Source organism: Rhinatrema bivittatum, chromosome 2 (assembly GCF_901001135.1).
Source record: "Rhinatrema bivittatum chromosome 2, aRhiBiv1.1, whole genome shotgun sequence".
Classification (NCBI taxonomy): Eukaryota; Metazoa; Chordata; class Amphibia; order Gymnophiona; family Rhinatrematidae; genus Rhinatrema; species Rhinatrema bivittatum.
In genome coordinates, this window is record NC_042616.1 from 583,111,769 (window position 1) to 583,129,412 (window position 17,644).

Here is a 17,644-nt window from a genome sequence, read left to right on the forward strand (position 1 = left end):
AAACATTCCTTTTCTCAGTATGACTGAAAAAAATACTTCTGCTACAATTCAATTAATTTTTACAAATCACTTGGATCCCTGGTTTCAGACCTTACACAGCACTGAAACTGCACTAATATGCCTTATGGATGATTTATGCTAATATCTTGACCATGGACAACAGGCCCTCCTCCTCAACTTCTCAGTGGCATTTAACCTATTGATAATGACCTCCTCATCACCTGACTAATGGATCCAGGGCTCTCAGGCAGAGCATTTGCTTGGCTTAAATCTTTTCTCCATAAATCGGACTCAAACCATTTCCTTTGGACAGTCTTCTTTTTCTCACACACCTCCTCCTATGTGGTGTGCCACAAGGCTCCATTATGTCCCCAGCACCCATCAACTTTCAGCCTTGCCTACAAAGGTATGTGAAATATTTGCCTCCTTTCTTTCAGATAAGATAGCTAGCATTTGTGCTATCTTTCCAACATATACACCCCCCTGTAAACAATAATAGGCTGATTCTCTGGACTGAATTTGAACCAGTTGCAACAACCAAAGTATTACAAGTCATCATCATCACTATTACATCCTTGTTCAACAACACTATTACAGATCTCTGGACATATAATCTTAGATTCAATAACACAAATTATTAATTGATCCTTATCCACAAATCACATGCCCTCACATCTCAAAAAAGCAATTGTATGTCAATTACCCAAGCAAAATGTCTCCAATTTCAACGATCCTGCTACTTTCTATCCCATATCTTCACTTCTTTTTCTGACAAAAGTAATGGAATCATCTGTCCTATTTGATAAAAATTCAGTTAGCGACCAATACCAATTTTTATTCCGTCATTAACACAATACAGAAATTCTTCTTTTAGGAAGCATTGATACAGTGCTCAGAAGATTTGACACCGGTACTTGTTGCATGTTACTTTTATTAGCTATAAGTTCAGCATTTAATACAATAAACCAAAGTATCTTAATTACCCACTTGAATGATGCTGAAATATATGGGCCAATGCTTTTGAGGGGTGTGCAGGAGAAAAAAATTGTTTTCGTTATTTGGTTCATTTTTGGGAGAGTTTTTTCCCACTAATTTAGGTTTGTGGATTGCTTGATTTGTTTCATTGGAGTAAAAAAAAACTAAAAGGACCAATACAAGCACCCCTTCCCTCAAAACGGCCAAAAAACGAAAGTAAAGATTCCGTTCCACCCTCCTGGAAAAATGCTAGGGCCAGGATCCTCCTGGGCCCCCAGAGACCCTGTCCAGTGGGGATTCGGCCTAGCCCTTGCCGGCTCAAACTTACGCACGCTGAGACGGGTTGCTGCAGCTTTGCCTACCTAAGGCTGAAGCCTCAGCCTAAGTCGAATCCTAATGCTGAGGCCTTGGCCTGAGCCCAGGCCCGATGCCACAGTGTGACCCAGAAGCTGGGTCTTGATGCCGGGGCCTCAGCTTGGACCCAGGCCCGATGCTGCACCCCAATCCAGAGGCCAAGTCCTAATTCTGAACCAGAGGACAGGTTCCGACACTGGGGCTTCAGCCCAGGGTCAGGTCCAGACCTGGGAGCTCCCTCTTCAGGTCCTCTTCTCTCTTCAGCTCTCTGATGCCAAATGACAGCATCCACTGGGGGTCACACCAGAATAGGATTGCAGCATTGGGCCTGTGTCTAGGCCTCGGCCTCGGAATCTGGCCTTTGGATCATATTATGGTATCTGGCCTGGGTCTGCGCTCTGGCCTAGGCTGAGACCCCAGCACTGGTACCCAGCCTTTGGGTCGGGTCACAGAATCAGGCTTAGGTCCTAGTCGAGGCCCCAGTGTCAGGACCCGGCCTTCATCGGATACCCAATGAGTTAAGTAAGCTGGTATTTTAATTTTCCGGGGTCTCGTCCAAGGTCCCGGCATCATTCCATGCTTCTGCTAAGATACCAACATCGCGTTTGGGCCTAGGCCATGGTCCTTGCTTTGAATCTCGACCTAGGCCCTAGATGAGACCCTGGCTTCAGACCTAGGCTCAGGCACCAGCATCACACTCAGGCATAGGCTGCAGCTTCTGCTTTTGGCCTCTGCCTATGCCTAAGGCGAGGCCCCAACTTCAGGGCTACATCTAGGCGCTATGCATTAGCTTAAAATGAAATAAAGAAGGGTCATTTCATTCAGGGGCCACAATTCAGTTCAGGACCCTCTGAATTAAATAAATTAGCCTTATTAGTTGTGTTTTACGTTTTGTTTTGTTTTTAATATAAATGAATGGACAATCCTAGTGCTTTCATGGGTCTCCTCCTAACTTTCTGGCCAATACTTCCAAGTAGGTATAGCCTCCTCTTCTTCATTATGGTACCCCATTGATACAGATGTATCTCAAGGTTCTGCTCTATCCACTGCTCTGTTCAACATTTACATAGCTCCTCTCTGTACTCTTCTGCAACTCTTGGTCTCACTTACAAAATATATGCAGATGACATTCAGATCTTTTTCCCCCTGAAAAGTTCATGGACTGCAGCTGATGACTTAACCAGCTTTTAATACTTGAGAGACAGAGTTGGGCTATCACATAACTGGCTGGCTTTAAACCTCAAAAAAACTGAAATCTCATTTTAGGGTACTGTGCTAAATATGATATCCCAGATTCTGTTACAATAATCAAACTTTCCTGATATCCAAGAAGGTGCAGAATCTAAGTATCATATTTGACTAATCCTGTTCCATGAAACCACACATTTCTCACATCACAAAATGTTCATTTGTGAAATTAATAATGTTAAGACACATTAAACCATATTTAGATCAGAATGATTTCAGAACTGCACTACAATCTTATTTTTTCATCATTAGATTACTGTAATTCACTCTTCAATAGTCTCCCACAAAAAACCCTTCGTGCACTACAGATTACACAAAATGCAGCAGCACAATTATTGACCGGCTCCAATATACGTGATCATATTACACCAGTTCAGGTCCTACTCCATTGGTTACTAGGGATGTGAATCGTGTGCCCTATCGTCTGGCAGGAGAAGAAAATCGTGTTTGGCACGATTTTAGTGCGCACTAACTCCCGTTAGTGCGCACTAACAGAAAATGATACAATTTGACACTTTTCAGGTCAGTTAAGGTCAGTTTAGGAATGAATATGTATTCCTATTGGCTGCCCTCTTATTTATTCATGTTACCAAGGTTCCCACTGACAGTATATGGGGGATGGGAAATGGAAACAGTTGGTAGCTTGACAAAAAAAGTAATGTGATCAGTCAATGTGACTAGAACTTGTGCCCTAACCCTGATACCAGGGGTGTTGAGATCTTCCTGCACACAGTGCCCTAACCCTGGCACCAGGGGTGTTGTGATCTTCATGTACACAGTGCCCTATCCCTATTAATACCAGGAGTGTTGTGATCTTCCTGCACACAGTGCCCTAACCCTGATACCAGGGGTGTTGTGATCTTCTTGCACACAGTGCCCTATCCCTATTAATACCAGGAGTGTTGTGATCTTCCTGCACACAGTACCCTATCCCTATTAATACCAGGAGTGTTGTGATCTTTCTGCACACAGTGCCCTAACCCTGACACCAGGGGTGTTGTGATCTTCCTGCACACAGTGCCCTATCCCTATTAATACCAAGAGTGTTGTGATCTTCCTGCACACAATGCCCTAACCCTGATACCAGGGGTGTTGTGATCTTCCTGCACAATGTGTGCAGTAAAGGAGACCTGCCTTTTCCACAAGCTGGAGTCAATGTGTGGAGTAAAGGAGACCTGCCTTTTCCACATGCTGGAGTCAATGTGTGCAGTAAAGGAGATTTGCCTTTTCCACAGCTGGAGTCAGTGTGTGCAGTAAAGGAGATCTGCCTTGTCCCCAAGCTGGAGTCAGTGTGTGCAGTAAAGGAGACCTGCCTTTTCCCCAGCTGGAGTCAGTGTGTGCAGTAAAGGAGATCTGCCTTGTCCACAAGCTGGAGTCAATGTGTGCAGTAAAGGAGACCTGCCTTATCCCCAAGCTGGAATCAATGTGTGCAGTAAAGGAGACTTGCCTTTTCCCCAAGCTGGAGTCAATGTGCTGTAAAGGAGACCTGCCTTTTCCCCAAGCTGGAGTCAATGTGTGCAGGAAAGGAGACCTGCCTTGTACCCAAGCTGGAGTCAATGGGTGCAGTAAAGGAGACTTGCCTTGTCCCCATGCTGGAGTCAGTGTGCTGTAAAGGAGACCTGCCTTTTCCCCAAGCTGGAGTCAATGTGTGCAGGAAAGGAGACCTGCCTTGTACCCAAGCTGGAGTCAATGGGTGCAGTAAAGGAGACTTGCCTTGTCCCCATGCTGGAGTCAGTGTGCAGCAAAGGAGACCTGCCTTATCCCCAAGCTGGAATCAATGTGTGCAGTAAAGGAGACCTGCCATTTTCTCCAAGCTGGAGTCAATGTGTGCAGTAAAGGAGACCTGCCTTATCCCCAAGCTGGAATCAATGTGTGCAGTAAAGGAGACCTGCCTTTTCCCCAAGCTGGAGTCAATGTGCTTTAAAGGAGACCTGCCTTTTCCCCAAGCTGGAGTCAATGTGTGCAGCAAAGGAGACCTGCCTTATCCCCAAGCTGGAGTCAATGGGTGCAGTAAAGGAGACTTGCCTTGTCCCCATGCTGGAGTCAGTGTGCAGCAAAGGAGACCTGCCTTATCCCCAAGCTGGAATCAATGTGTGCAGTAAAGGAGACCTGCCATTTTCTCCAAGCTGGAGTCAATGTGTGCAGTAAAGGAGACCTGCCTTGTCCCCAAGCTGGAGTCAATGTGTGCACATGATGCAATGCACAGGAAGCAATGATTTGACTGCTGGAGTGGTTCACTGCCTGCCTACCTAGGCTTGAATATATTAATGCTGCAGTACTAATAAAAATAAATTATAATTCTGCTAAAATGCCACTAGCCTCACCAGTGACACTAGGCTAGTAGCCTAGTCAGACATTCACCACCACCTAATAATAATTAATTATTAATTCAGTGATATAATAAATCATTTAAAAAAAATTGAGTAGGTTAATATAATAGATGACTGTAGTAGATTGAATAAAGATCTGATGTTTCTGCTCTCCTCACACCAAACAAAAGCAACACACAAGCAGAGAAGCCCTTCTTATAAAGCTGAGCTAGTGAGTTAAGTAGGAGGAAAAGTAAACATACTGGTGGCCAGTGTGGCTACTTAAAAAATACACTTACCAACAATCAATTACCACATATATTTGAACTGTGTAGTTCCAGCCAGGACCACCTTTCTAAAATGCACAGTGATTGGCAAATTCAACATGCACTAGCATTTCACGTGCCTGCTAACAAAAATAATAAATAAACAAGTTCTAGTCACATGAGTGATGATCATCACATTACTTTTTTTGTCAAGCTTCCAACTGTTTCCATTTCACATCCCCCCAACCATTACCTCAGTGGGAACCTTGGTAACATCAATAGATAAGAGCACAGCCAGCCAATAGGAATACATATTCATTCCTAAGTGACCTTTACTGACCTGGGAAGTGTCAACAATTTGTATCATTTTCTGTTGGTGTTCGTGAGTTTCCAGTTCCATTTCCCATCCCCCCAACCATCACCTCAGTGGGAACCTTGGTAACATCAATAGATAAGAGGGCAGCCAGCCAATAGGAATACATATTCATTTCTAACTGACCTTCACTGACCTGGAAAGTGTCAATTTGTATCATTTTCTGTTAGTGCGCACTAACGGGAGTTAGTGCGCAATAACTGGGAGTTAGTGCGCACCAACACGATTTAACAATTTTTAACGATAAATCGTTAGAATTTCTATTGTATTGTGTTCTATAATGATTTAAGACGATATTAAAAATATCGGACGATAATTTTAATCGTTGAAAAACGATTCACATCCCTATGGTTACTGGTGACATGGAGAATACAATATAAACTGATAACCATATTGTAATATATAATATTGCCCCCCCCCCCCCCCGGACTAGAGCAACACTCAAGTTATATATCCCCAGCAGAACATTACGCCCATCACAAAAGCAGCTACTTGACATTCCTTCACAATGAATATGACCATCTTGATTGCACTAGAGAACATGCTTTCTTAATTCTGGAACTCTCTACCTCTCCAACTCAGCAACATCTGTAGTCCAAAGGAATTCAAGAAAGCCTTAAAAACAAAGATCTAATAACAAGTGATCCCTGCAGTTAATCAGTCATTATCTCCCTTTAACACAAGTGTTTGGCAATGTTGTCTTGTTCTATTTAATATGTATGTACTGAATTTTATTGTGACATTTTATGGATATTTTTATGTTACCTGCCCCCAAACTTTGGAGGGTGTGGGATAAGCAATTCTAAATAAATAAATAAATAAATAAAATAAACAAACACACTATGCTGCTACTGTACACCCTAGGCTCAAACCCAACTGGGGAAATCACTAAATTAAACAATTGCCTTAAAATGATCTCAAGCTGGTTGCTTCTTAAACTAAAGTTAAATCCCCAAAAGACAGAAGTACTATGGATTGGAAAAACTGATCACATCCATATCTATGGAAAAGTAACCCTAGAAGATTTTGCTGTGCCCTTCAGCCACCAAGTCTGAAGCCTAGGTTTCTTATTAGTCTCCAAAATTACTATTGAGGTACAAATACTATTTATCTGTCACAGTCAGCCTCTATTCAACTATGGAAACTTCACCAACTCTGCCCTCTCTTTGATGCCCTATCTTTGCTACAGTCAGTCATCGAGGTCTGTGTCATCTCCAGCTTAGACCACTGCAATTCCCTTTACATTAATCTCCCTTAAAAACGAAATCAATGCCTGTAGCTCATTCAAAATGCAGCAGCACAGAGCCTCCTCAAAGCCAGCAAATTCAACTTGGTCACTAAAAAACGTACACTGGCTCCCAAACTACTATCACACCACTCAAAATCCTGGTCTTGGTTTTTAAGGCACTCAAGGGCATGGCACTGCCCTACTTAGAAAACTGCTTCTCCCTGTATACTCACGCCCGCTGCACACATGGCTGGTAGTACTAGCCCCCAAGGAAATACAACTTTCCAACATGAGAAAGAAAACCTTTTTAGGATCACCCCATCTCTTAGAACTTTCTGCCTTAGAACATCAGGTTTGTGCCTGACCTCTTCACCTCAGGAAGAAACTAAAGACATATCTGTTTGTAGAAGTGTGTGGCTCATTGTTGAAACCATCCTGGCTGTTCTCCTCCACTTAAACCTCATGGCTCATCATGCTAGCTCCACTACTGTTACGATTCTGCCCTGGGCTAGTGCCATGGGCAGCCTCTCACCTCTCTTTTCTTCTTTTTCCGGAGGCCTCTGATGCTTTTTCAGTGCGGCTGGAGCTGCTCTCGTGCAGCCCTTGCGGCCAGGAGGCCACCGACGGCGTTCCTACACACCCCGGCGGCCACCGACATTCTTGCTGCCGCACCGCGGCAAGGTTCCACCGTCGCTTCCCATGTGATCCGGAGACCGCTGACGTTCTTTCTTCTGTCCAGTGGTGGGGAGCCGCCCTGGTATAGTCCTTGCGGCCAGAAGGTCACTGATGGTGTCCTCACATGGTCCGGAGGCTGCTCACGGGCCCTCCTCTGTGGCAGGAAGCTGCCACCCACGTCGGGCCTGCTTTGTGGCCTGTTCCTACTCCTACTTCACTCGATTTTCACAAATGAATATAGATTCAATTTCATGCATCTTGAACCAATACAATTTCTCTTTCATTCATTTTTGACGTTTGTAAAAAATTATTTTTTGGCGCCAAAACTGGCTCTTTAAAAATGGCTACCGAAACGCGGCTTACATTTACTACAAGCAGAGACTGCGGTTTGTCACAGAAATCTGGGTTTGAACCTTTTGCATTTAAGGTAATACATAAATTCTTTTCATTATCGATTGTACTTTCTTATATAGTTTTGCTCAGAACGTTTTGGTAGCTAATTTCAATTTGTTCATAACCTAGCGTAAATTCACTTTGATGACAGATTCCACTGTCCCTTAGTTGAATTATATGTTCTTATACCTTCCATTATATGGTACTCAAATCGAGGTATTAACTATATTTTTCATATTGGGAGGAATCACATAGATATATGTATTTTTTAGATCGGCAGGAATTGAAATATAATTTTTAGATCGGCAGGAATTGAATTTTATAGATGCATGTTTTAGCGCTAAAAATTAAAAGGATTGATCAGACGCGGCTTGAAATAACTGCATGTAAAGATTGCATTTCGAATTATTTTAGGATAGCTGGAATATATTTTAGTATGGTGGAGGAGGATTGCTAATCACAAGTGGGTAATGGATGTGGCAATAAATGAAGATTAAGTTTGCACTATTGTTCAAGAAGTGCTACTGGTATTTAGATATACTCTCTCGTTGAGGTCGTGTTACACTATAAGGATAGTCATGGATCATGAGTGAGGTGCAGATTTTGCATTAATAAAAGATCAAGTTTGCACTAGTAATTAAACATTGCTATTGATGCTATTAATGTCATCTCATTCATGATTTGTTGCTTTAATAATGCTGAAATGAGACATATAACACAGTGAGTAGTTGAAAAACATTTTTTACTATTAATCAAATAATGTGGTGTGGTGTATTAGCTACAGTGTAGATCATCTTTTCTATATATATTTTTCATCATTCTTAACAGATAATTTTGGGTTATTTTTTGAAATTTGCATATATAATGAAGGTCATTTGTCACATGGAATTAGAGTTTAGATTTTTTAGATTTCATACATTTTTAATAAGTGGTCGTTTCTCTTTTAGTTGTTTATTCATCGATGGCATATTGTTTAATCAGAGTGGATTATACAGTATCAGTGATTTGAAGTTTGGAGGTAAAGTATCATCTAATGTCACTATCTTATTATTAACTTTTTCATTTTTTAATTTGATTTGTTGATTTTAGATCTTTGCAATGTTTAAAAAGGATGTTTATTAATTGATATAAAATTATTTTTAATATTTAAGAGATCTTAATATTATATTTGCTGTGAATTTAAAAAAAAAATTTTTTTATTTTTCTATTTGATTTGCTGGTTTGATTTTAGATCTTTGCAATGTTTAAAAAGGATGTTTATTAATTTATATAAAATTCTTTTTAATATTTAAGAGATCTTAATAATATATTTATTGTGAGATATTTATTTGGTTAATGTTGATTGTTTAATTGTAGCCCCTGAGGCAGCGGCTACAAGCTGCGAAACTCGGCCTGAGTCAGGCAATTCACTTGAAACGTCTCTGCACCAATAAAGTATTGAAAAAGATTAAGGCATCTATTCCTTTTGTGCTCACCTTCCTCCTTAGGGACGAGGCTACGCCTCTCTTTGCCTCTTAAAGGGCCAGTGTGGGCGTGGTCCTCCTGATGACGTCTTCATGGGTGTGTCCTTTTAGCCTTATAAGAAGGGCCTTTCTTTATTGCTTCAGTTCCTTCGCAAGGAGCCAGTCCTTCTTAGGACTTCTCTTCAACCTAGCTTTTCCTAGGCACTATGTTCCATGTTGGAATTCCATGTTTTCATCTTTATCTTCGTTAAGGTCTCTCTTCAGATCCTGTGTCTTTGTCCATCCAGTTCCTGATGTTCTGACGTCCTTCTCTTCAGATTTCCTGATGTTTCATCCTTCAGAGTTCCTGAAGTCCTGATGTTCTATTCTCCTGAAGTCTTCACCTTCTGATCTTCCTTTATCCAGATGTCCTTTGACTTGGCAGCGCAAACCTCCGGAAGACCCCTGTTTTTAATCCTTTAAGCTTCAGGTTCCATACTCCGAGTTCTCTCGAGCTCTTGCGCCAAGTCCTTTACTCTGAGTCCTTGATCCTGAGGTCCTTCTCCTTATCCTGAATTCTGTCCGGGTCTTCGGAGCTCCTTGCGTCTGCCTCCATCCATATGAATGCATAACCTGTTCTGTATTAGCGTGGTCCGTGCCTCGCCTTGACTGGCTGTGGAGGGTGTGCCTCGGAGCAGGCCTCGCCGGAGTCTTCGTCTTGGAACCTCCAAGTAACCTGAGTCGGGAACCCCCAGTGTAGTCCATGACCTGCCTTGACTGGCTGTGTAGGGTGCGTGGTGTGCAGTACCAATTCAGAATTCTTGATCTTGTGACTCTGTCCGAGTCCTTCTCTTCAAGCAGCATGAGTTCCATCTCAGTCCTTCAACCAACCTGAGTCTCGTCTCATCCTTCAAGTTTCCTGAGTCTTCGTCTGAGTCTGTTCATTCCAGCCTTTAGCCTCTGTTCGTCCTGTCGCATCTGCCATTCCGTACAGCAGGTCGGAAAGGGCTATCGAGTTGCTGGAAGGCTACTCCAGAGACCAAGATTGCATTGCTGGGTCTCTTCAATGCGATCAGGTTCGGCAGAGACTAGGGTCCTGCATCTCTAGCCTGTGCTTGGACATTCCTCGCCTGCCTCGGCGCTTTCCGGAGCTCCTCTGCGGTCACGTCATGGTCCAAGGGTACACAATCTCCTCAGAAATGGGACCGCCTCCAGCATTCCCATAAAAACTACGCTACTTCTCTATATTTTTTTCCCAATTTTATCTGCTAGGTCAGTGTTATTTTATTACAATTCTTAATCTACTTCAGTCTTTCCCCATTGCACTGTATACCCAGCCTTAATAAGCTGCTTCCTCCTCCCTTATCTTCTATTTATAAATTACACCCTTGGTTCCTATTACCTTGTCTATCCCCAATTTAAATATGGTTGGTTTGATAATATTTATTGATGTATTTTATGCCTATTTCTGCTTGCTTACTGTCACTTTGTGGTTGTACTCTATGCTCATTGTAACCCTCTCTTGATTGTTACCATAACTTTTCATTGATGTACACTACTGCCTATTCTTGACCTCTCTATTCTATAAACACACTCTTAACTCAACTGTTGGAAGAATGTGAAACAAATAAATAATGATGAAGTATATATTTGCTATCCATAGCAAAACCTTGACAAAACACATTCAAGGTAGACACCAGAAGAATTGCTGTTTTCTAACATATTTATAGATGACCTGGAAATGGGAACAAGTGAGGTGACCAAATTTGCCGATGACACAAAGTTATTCAAAACATATTAAATAACAAGAGGATTGTGAGAATTTGCAAGAGGACTTTACAAAATTGGGAGACTGGGAATGCAAATGGCAAATTAAATTTGATATGGACAAGTGCAAAGTAATGCGCTTAGGGAAGAGTAACCCAAATTATAGCTACACAATGCAAGATTCCACATTAGGAATCACCACTCAGGTAAAGGATCTAGATGTCATTGTTGAAAATATGTTGAAATCTTCTGCTCATTGTGCAGCAGCAGCCGCCACGAAGAAAGCAAATAGAATGCTAGGAATTATTAGGAAAGGAATGGAGAATAAAACAGAGAATATCATAATGCCTCTGTATTGCTTCATGGCATGACCTCATCTTCAGTATTGTGTGCAGTTCTGGTAATCACATCTCAGAAAAGATAAGGTACAGAGATGGGTGACCAAAATGATTAAACGTGATGGAACAATTCCCATATAAGGAAAGGCTAAAGAGGTTAGGACTCTTCAGCTTGGAGAAGAGACAGGCGAGTGGAGATACGATAGAGGGTCTATAAAATAATGAGTGGAGTGGAATTAATAAATATTAATCAGTTATTTGTTCCTGCAAAGAGTTCAAAGACTAGGGGACACTCAATGAAGTTACTAGATGATACAAACTAATAAGAGAACATATTTTTTTACTCAATGCATAATTAAGCTTTGGGATTCATTGCCAGAGGATGTGGTGAAAGCTGTATTTAAAAAAAAAAAGATTTAGACAAGTTCCTGGAGGAAAAGTGCATAAATCATTATTAAGATGGAGTTGCAGAAATCCACTTCTTATCCCTGGGATAAGCAGTATGGAATCTATCTACCTCTTGGAATCCTGCCAGGTACTTGTGGCAACTGTTGGAAATAGGATACTGGGTTTGATAGACATTTGGTCTGACACAGTACGGAAAATCTTATGTACTTATGCGCTGGGCAAAAATCAAATTGATAATTGTCTAAAATATAAATCATTAGCTAAGAAATCTTGCAACTGTTTTAATACTGTTCCTTCGGTTACCTTAGCGAATAAGGGAAGGGAGGATATTGGATGATGCTTAGAAGGATTTTATATTTACAACTTAGGTTTTTTCAAACTAGGACATAGCAAAGCCTGCTTTAATTAGGAAGGCACATAGCTGTCTATTACAATTCTGGAAATAAAATTGCCAATATCATTCCGCAAGATGATATTGGCAATTGGATGACTGGAATCAGTCTTAATTGGTCTGATATGCCACAATGGTGAATTATTTGCTGAAGTCTATCAGTCCATGCTGGTTTCAAAAGTTAATTTTCTTACAAAGGATGTAACAATTCTCTGGGCAGAGATGAGCATACATCAGACTACTTAAAGGTTAGCATGGTAGCTAAATAGCCTGGATGCAGACTGCTCTGTAGAAAGTCTGTTCTGAAAATTGATTGAGGTTTACCTCACTTCCAATTGTATTTCTTTTTGTTTTATGTGGTCCTGCTCCAGGCCCTTCCACAGTGAACACTGAATAGATATATTTGTTAAGCAATTTTGCTTTTTCCTCTTCAGTCTCTACATATTCCTCCCTTTCACCTCTGAGTCTCACAATGACAACTTATGCACTTCCAGCTGAAAAAAAAAAGCGGTATCGCCGGAAACAAAGATTTCCCACGGTTCTAGTACGAACACGATTCCGGAAATGATTCTGGAACCGATTCACATCCCTAAAAAATAGTCTTGCTTCCCCTTTTTACCATATTTGCTATTTTTTTCTTTTATTTGAATTTTCACATTCTTGACTACTTTCCCAGCTTCTCTTAACTTTTCTAGATATTATTGCCTGTCTGTCTTTCTCTTTCTGCAATCTCTTGTAGTTTCTGAATGCTTACCTTTTCTCCCTTTCCTTTTCAGCTACTTCTTTAGAAAACCATAATGTTCTCTTTTCCTCTTCCCTTTATTTATTTACATCCCTAACAAAAAGATCAGTTGCCTTTATGATATCTCCTTTTAGCTTTGCCCACTGCCCTTCTACTTCCCTAGATTTTTCCATCCAATTAACAACTTCTTGAGGTATTCCCCCCATTTTGAGAAAATTTGTTTTCCTGAATTCTAGGACCCTCTCCTTTGAATGAACCTTCATCTCTTCATCCTAACATTGATCCACATCATCTAGTGGTCGCTGGTTTCCAGATGATCATACACTACATCAGACATGGGAAGACTACCATCTTAAAAAGATGTGCTCAGCCTAACGAAGATACAGGAAAATATGAACATTTCTTTAAATCTGTTTGTATTTTTGTAACTACTGGAGGGTAATTTGATATAATGTTTTAAGCTATGAAGTGACCTTAATTCCTAAATACTTAATATCAGAATCCCACTGTTAAAAAATTTCCACTGGAATCTGCCAAGTATTGAGTGGGACCAACACACAGCACAATTGACTTTGTATAATTAATCTTGTATTCTGCATGTATTCCATATTTCTCTAAAAGAAATTTCAGTGCTTGAATTAAGTTTCTACTTGTGTTAAATACAATAAAATGTAATCTGCATATAATGACATTTTGTGAGTCATTGACTGTGTTGTGAACCCTTCAATTTCTTTGGTTTCTCTTAGAACCATTAGTACAAAAGGTAAGTTAAACAAAGGAGGGGAAAGAGGACATCCCTGTGTATTCAAGGTTTTAGAGCCTATACTTTTCTGACTTTTTTTCTCCTCTGAACATAGGACTTACCATGTTGGATCAAACTAAATGGTTCATTGAGCCCCAGCATTTTGTCTTCAACATTGGCCAATTTGGGTCTCTTGAAAGTTACCAGGACATCCTAATGGGGAAATTCATTTCCTGTTGTGCACTCCAAGTACACTTTTTACATACTTTCTTGTATAGGAAACATTTTTGTATTATCCTTTTTTCTCTCTCATTTTAGCTTGATCACTACCTTTTTAATCCATACATTTTCATTTATACCTTTGATTATATACCTATTTTATCAGCTCATTTTATTACTATTTTCACTGTGCATTAATGTTCATATAAACGGGTTTCACATGTTGACTCAGGTCCATAAAATATCTGTGTCAGCCCATTGCAAGTCGAAGTTACTACATATTCAATGTGCCACAAAATGTTCTGAATAGAACATACAAAGAAATGGTCACTACATGTGCACATGGGCAAACATACATGGAAGAAACCTATAGGGGATCATTTAATAATGGGCAGCCCCAGTACAATGTCATGTTAATTTTGTGTTGAGATGGGCTTGCCCAATGTCTCATTAATTTAATGAGAAACGACAACATTCATCCAGTGCTAAAAATGACTCATGCCATCACAGCACAGGGTAGTTTAGTGGTATTGTTAGTTAGTTAGGTTAATGTCCCCTTAATAATTGAGCAAAATTTACTGAACTGCGTCCACAAAATCTATACATGAATGTATTACAAACTCATGCACATTCACATTTGCCTTTGATCTATATTTGCTGGTACCAGATACAGTAGAAAATTCTGGGAACAAATGCTCAACATGCTGTTCATGGACTTGATATAGAGTTAGCTGAGCATACAGTTTCCTATAATGTGATACTAATTTATTCATGCACATGAAGCGGTTGCTCAATAGAATAGCTGCATTTTAGATGGAGAAAACATACACAAAATGTAAGACATTTAAGATCGGAGCCATCAACGACAATAAAATATAATGTGGGGTCCACAAATTTCCATCTGAGAACTAAACCAAACCAATCTTCCCTCCACCCCCCCCCCCCCCCACCAAAACCTTTGACATCTATAAACTCAAAGCTTTTTGTTCTTTTAGAGGAGCTTATCAGAAAGCACCCTGTAGGTTGGATTAAATATCACATAAATATTTTTCTAACCTACAAGTTAAAAAGTCCCTCATGAAAAGATGAAACAGTGCAGCTATAGAAAAAAAAGTATAGAATCAGTATCTTAAATATGCAATATTAGAAGAGGAAATGACCTTGACTAGAACCTTGAAGGGCTTTACAGATAAACAGTTAGCCTGCTTGTACATTTCTTGCCAGGATGAGCATAATCTTCTAAGTCATTTAGCCATGTAAATTGGTTTGTCTGAAAATTGTCCTCTTCTGCCCATCTAAAATCATATGCAGCCTTCCACAATGTGCATGCTTTTGCCATGTTAAAGAAGCATTCTGGGAAGGTTTGCAGGTTGGGATAGGAAAACAGTATATACATTTGGTATTTTCAAAACTACATCTGCTATTTTACCCCTCTTCCTGCTGGTGGGCACTTTTAGCACACGTTTTATATTAGTTAATTTTTAAAAAGAAACTGCATAGGGAAATATATATACAAGATTTTTAAAGATGGGATTTAGTCACAAATTTTGCATTTGAATATAAACATTCAAAAAATTGTTCTTTGGAAAAAGAATGACTTTTAGAGGGTAATTTTCAACAGCCCATGTAGATCTGCAGGCACTTTTAAATCTCAAGTTAGAAATATGTGGAAGCTGGCGTGGCATACAGGTATAATGCCTACTCACTATCTGGGTAAAAGTACAGACAAGATCAAGTTCTGTGCATATTTTACACACCATAAACCTCAAATTCATTTTTAAATGGCGATCTATGTGTAGATACCAGGATGTCTGTACATAAATGCCATTAAAAGTCAGACCAAAAAAAGGACCAAAATTTATAATTCACATGCAAGAGTGGAGGTTTCCTTTTCATCTATTGATGAGGTCCTTATAAAACACACACGAGTTTTTTGGTAAGCAGTAGTATTTGTCAGGTTTTGTTTTATTTATGGCTTTAATAAAATACTATAATTTGACAGTCATGGCATATATATATATATATATATATATATATATATATATATATATATATATATATATCAGTGGGATTATAAATTTAAATATTAAATAAAGAAACACAAAAGTTCAACCTGGGATGATGATTCCTTTCCCATTTTCAACCATTCAAGGGAACAGAAGTCACTTCCAGGAAATTGTGTAACAAAAAAAAATGCAATTAAAAAATGATAAAATGATAACAACCAAAACAATCCTTTCATTGAATTTCTACTTAAACAAAATTCGATTATCATAAAAATATTTTAAATTGAAAACTATTTAATCTGTATGCTGTTTCTAACTGCAGGGATATTTATTTAAAAAGACAGGAGGTGCTGATTCTCCTACTACTCCTGCAAAGGAAAGAAAATCAGGTGTGTTCTGGAGAAAGGTTTGTTTAATTAATAAAAAGGAATACATTTTTATGTTATTAGGAAAGAAATTTAAATAGCAATACCTTAAGCACAAGCCTTTCCTGCAACATAATATAAATCCTGAGGCATTACACTGATGGAACAAGGGCATAATAGCTACTCAGAACTCAGGAGGCATAACACACATACACTTTACATTTTTTTAGTTATTGCTCCTAAACTCCCAGAGAGATTTACGTAACCTGCAGAAACACTATAATAAATTTACAGATCCAGTCATCCTCTCAGGAATTTGGTAGTCTGCTTCCTTGTAACTCAGCAGCATACAGGAAATCCTGTCTTTGGTTCCGGGAGCAAATTAGCCTGCCCGAGTTTTCCCTTCATGAAATAAAAAAAAATACCCTGTTTCATATACTGAAGACAATAAGCCATGGTAAACTTACCTGAAAAAAAGGTCTCTCAGAGTCTTCCTTGCTTAGAGCTTGGCTTCAGAGAACTAGGTTCCATCGCTGAATATTTTTCGACCTGCTACTCAGGCTGCTGCTACAGAAGTTAGGTATTTCAGTCCTACTTTTTTTTTTTTTTTCTGTCCCAGTTTTATCAGATAAAATGCTGAGAGAGGAGTTCTCACCAAAGTATGCAAACACTTTTCCATGGAGCACATAACTGCAGCATTAACATTTTTACAGGGCACTTTTACCATGCGCTTCAGGCTGGGGTTTTATCTGCAGGCAATCGCAATAGAAGGAACATGTTTACTTATTTGGCTAAAATACACCCTGCATCATCAAGGGACAGCAGGCGTTAGAGCTGGGTTAGGTATGGTAGTAGAGGAAGCCTCTTAATGTTGTTAATTCAAACTAGAACTTATGTGCACTAACAACACTAATTCCAGCTCCCATAACAATCAATCTCATCCTCTGGTTACTATACACAAAACCTGTCTTGGAATCTGCAAACCACTGCAGATTGTTAAGATTGTTTAACACCTCTGTGGCCTGACAGATAACTGATAGAGCAGGTATTAAACACATGAAAAATCTCACCTGTTTAGTCCTAGAGTTAAAAAAAATAATAATTAACAATCCAAGTTAAAAAAAAATGAGTTGATTAACTTTACTGCAGAAAATTAAAACACTTTGCAAACTCAAAGCAAGTGGCTAGTTTTGGCTTCACAGCAAAAACTGATATAACTATTTCTAAAGCCTTCACACAGATGCAAGATAAGTCGTCATGGCTTCCAGGGAAGATTAGATAGAGCTCATATGCTGGATAAGATAATGCTTCAAGGACTTTCTGAGTTTCCACAGGAAATAATGCAAATGCTGGAAAGTCCTGGAGAAGGAGCTTCTACAACGGGACTAGTGGTCTGAGCTTGA

General features: G+C 39.7%; 1 protein-coding gene across 1 annotated transcript in view; it reads right to left on the bottom strand.

The window, feature by feature from the left end:
• Positions 1-17,198, bottom strand: part of ARHGAP28 (Rho GTPase activating protein 28) — a 547,343-nt gene extending 530,145 nt beyond the window's left edge. The window contains exon 1 of the mRNA XM_029591030.1: positions 16,709-17,198. The gene's annotated coding sequence lies outside the window, so the exon portion shown is untranslated. The remainder of the gene's footprint in view (positions 1-16,708) is intronic.
• Positions 17,199-17,644: the final 446 nt, after the last annotated feature.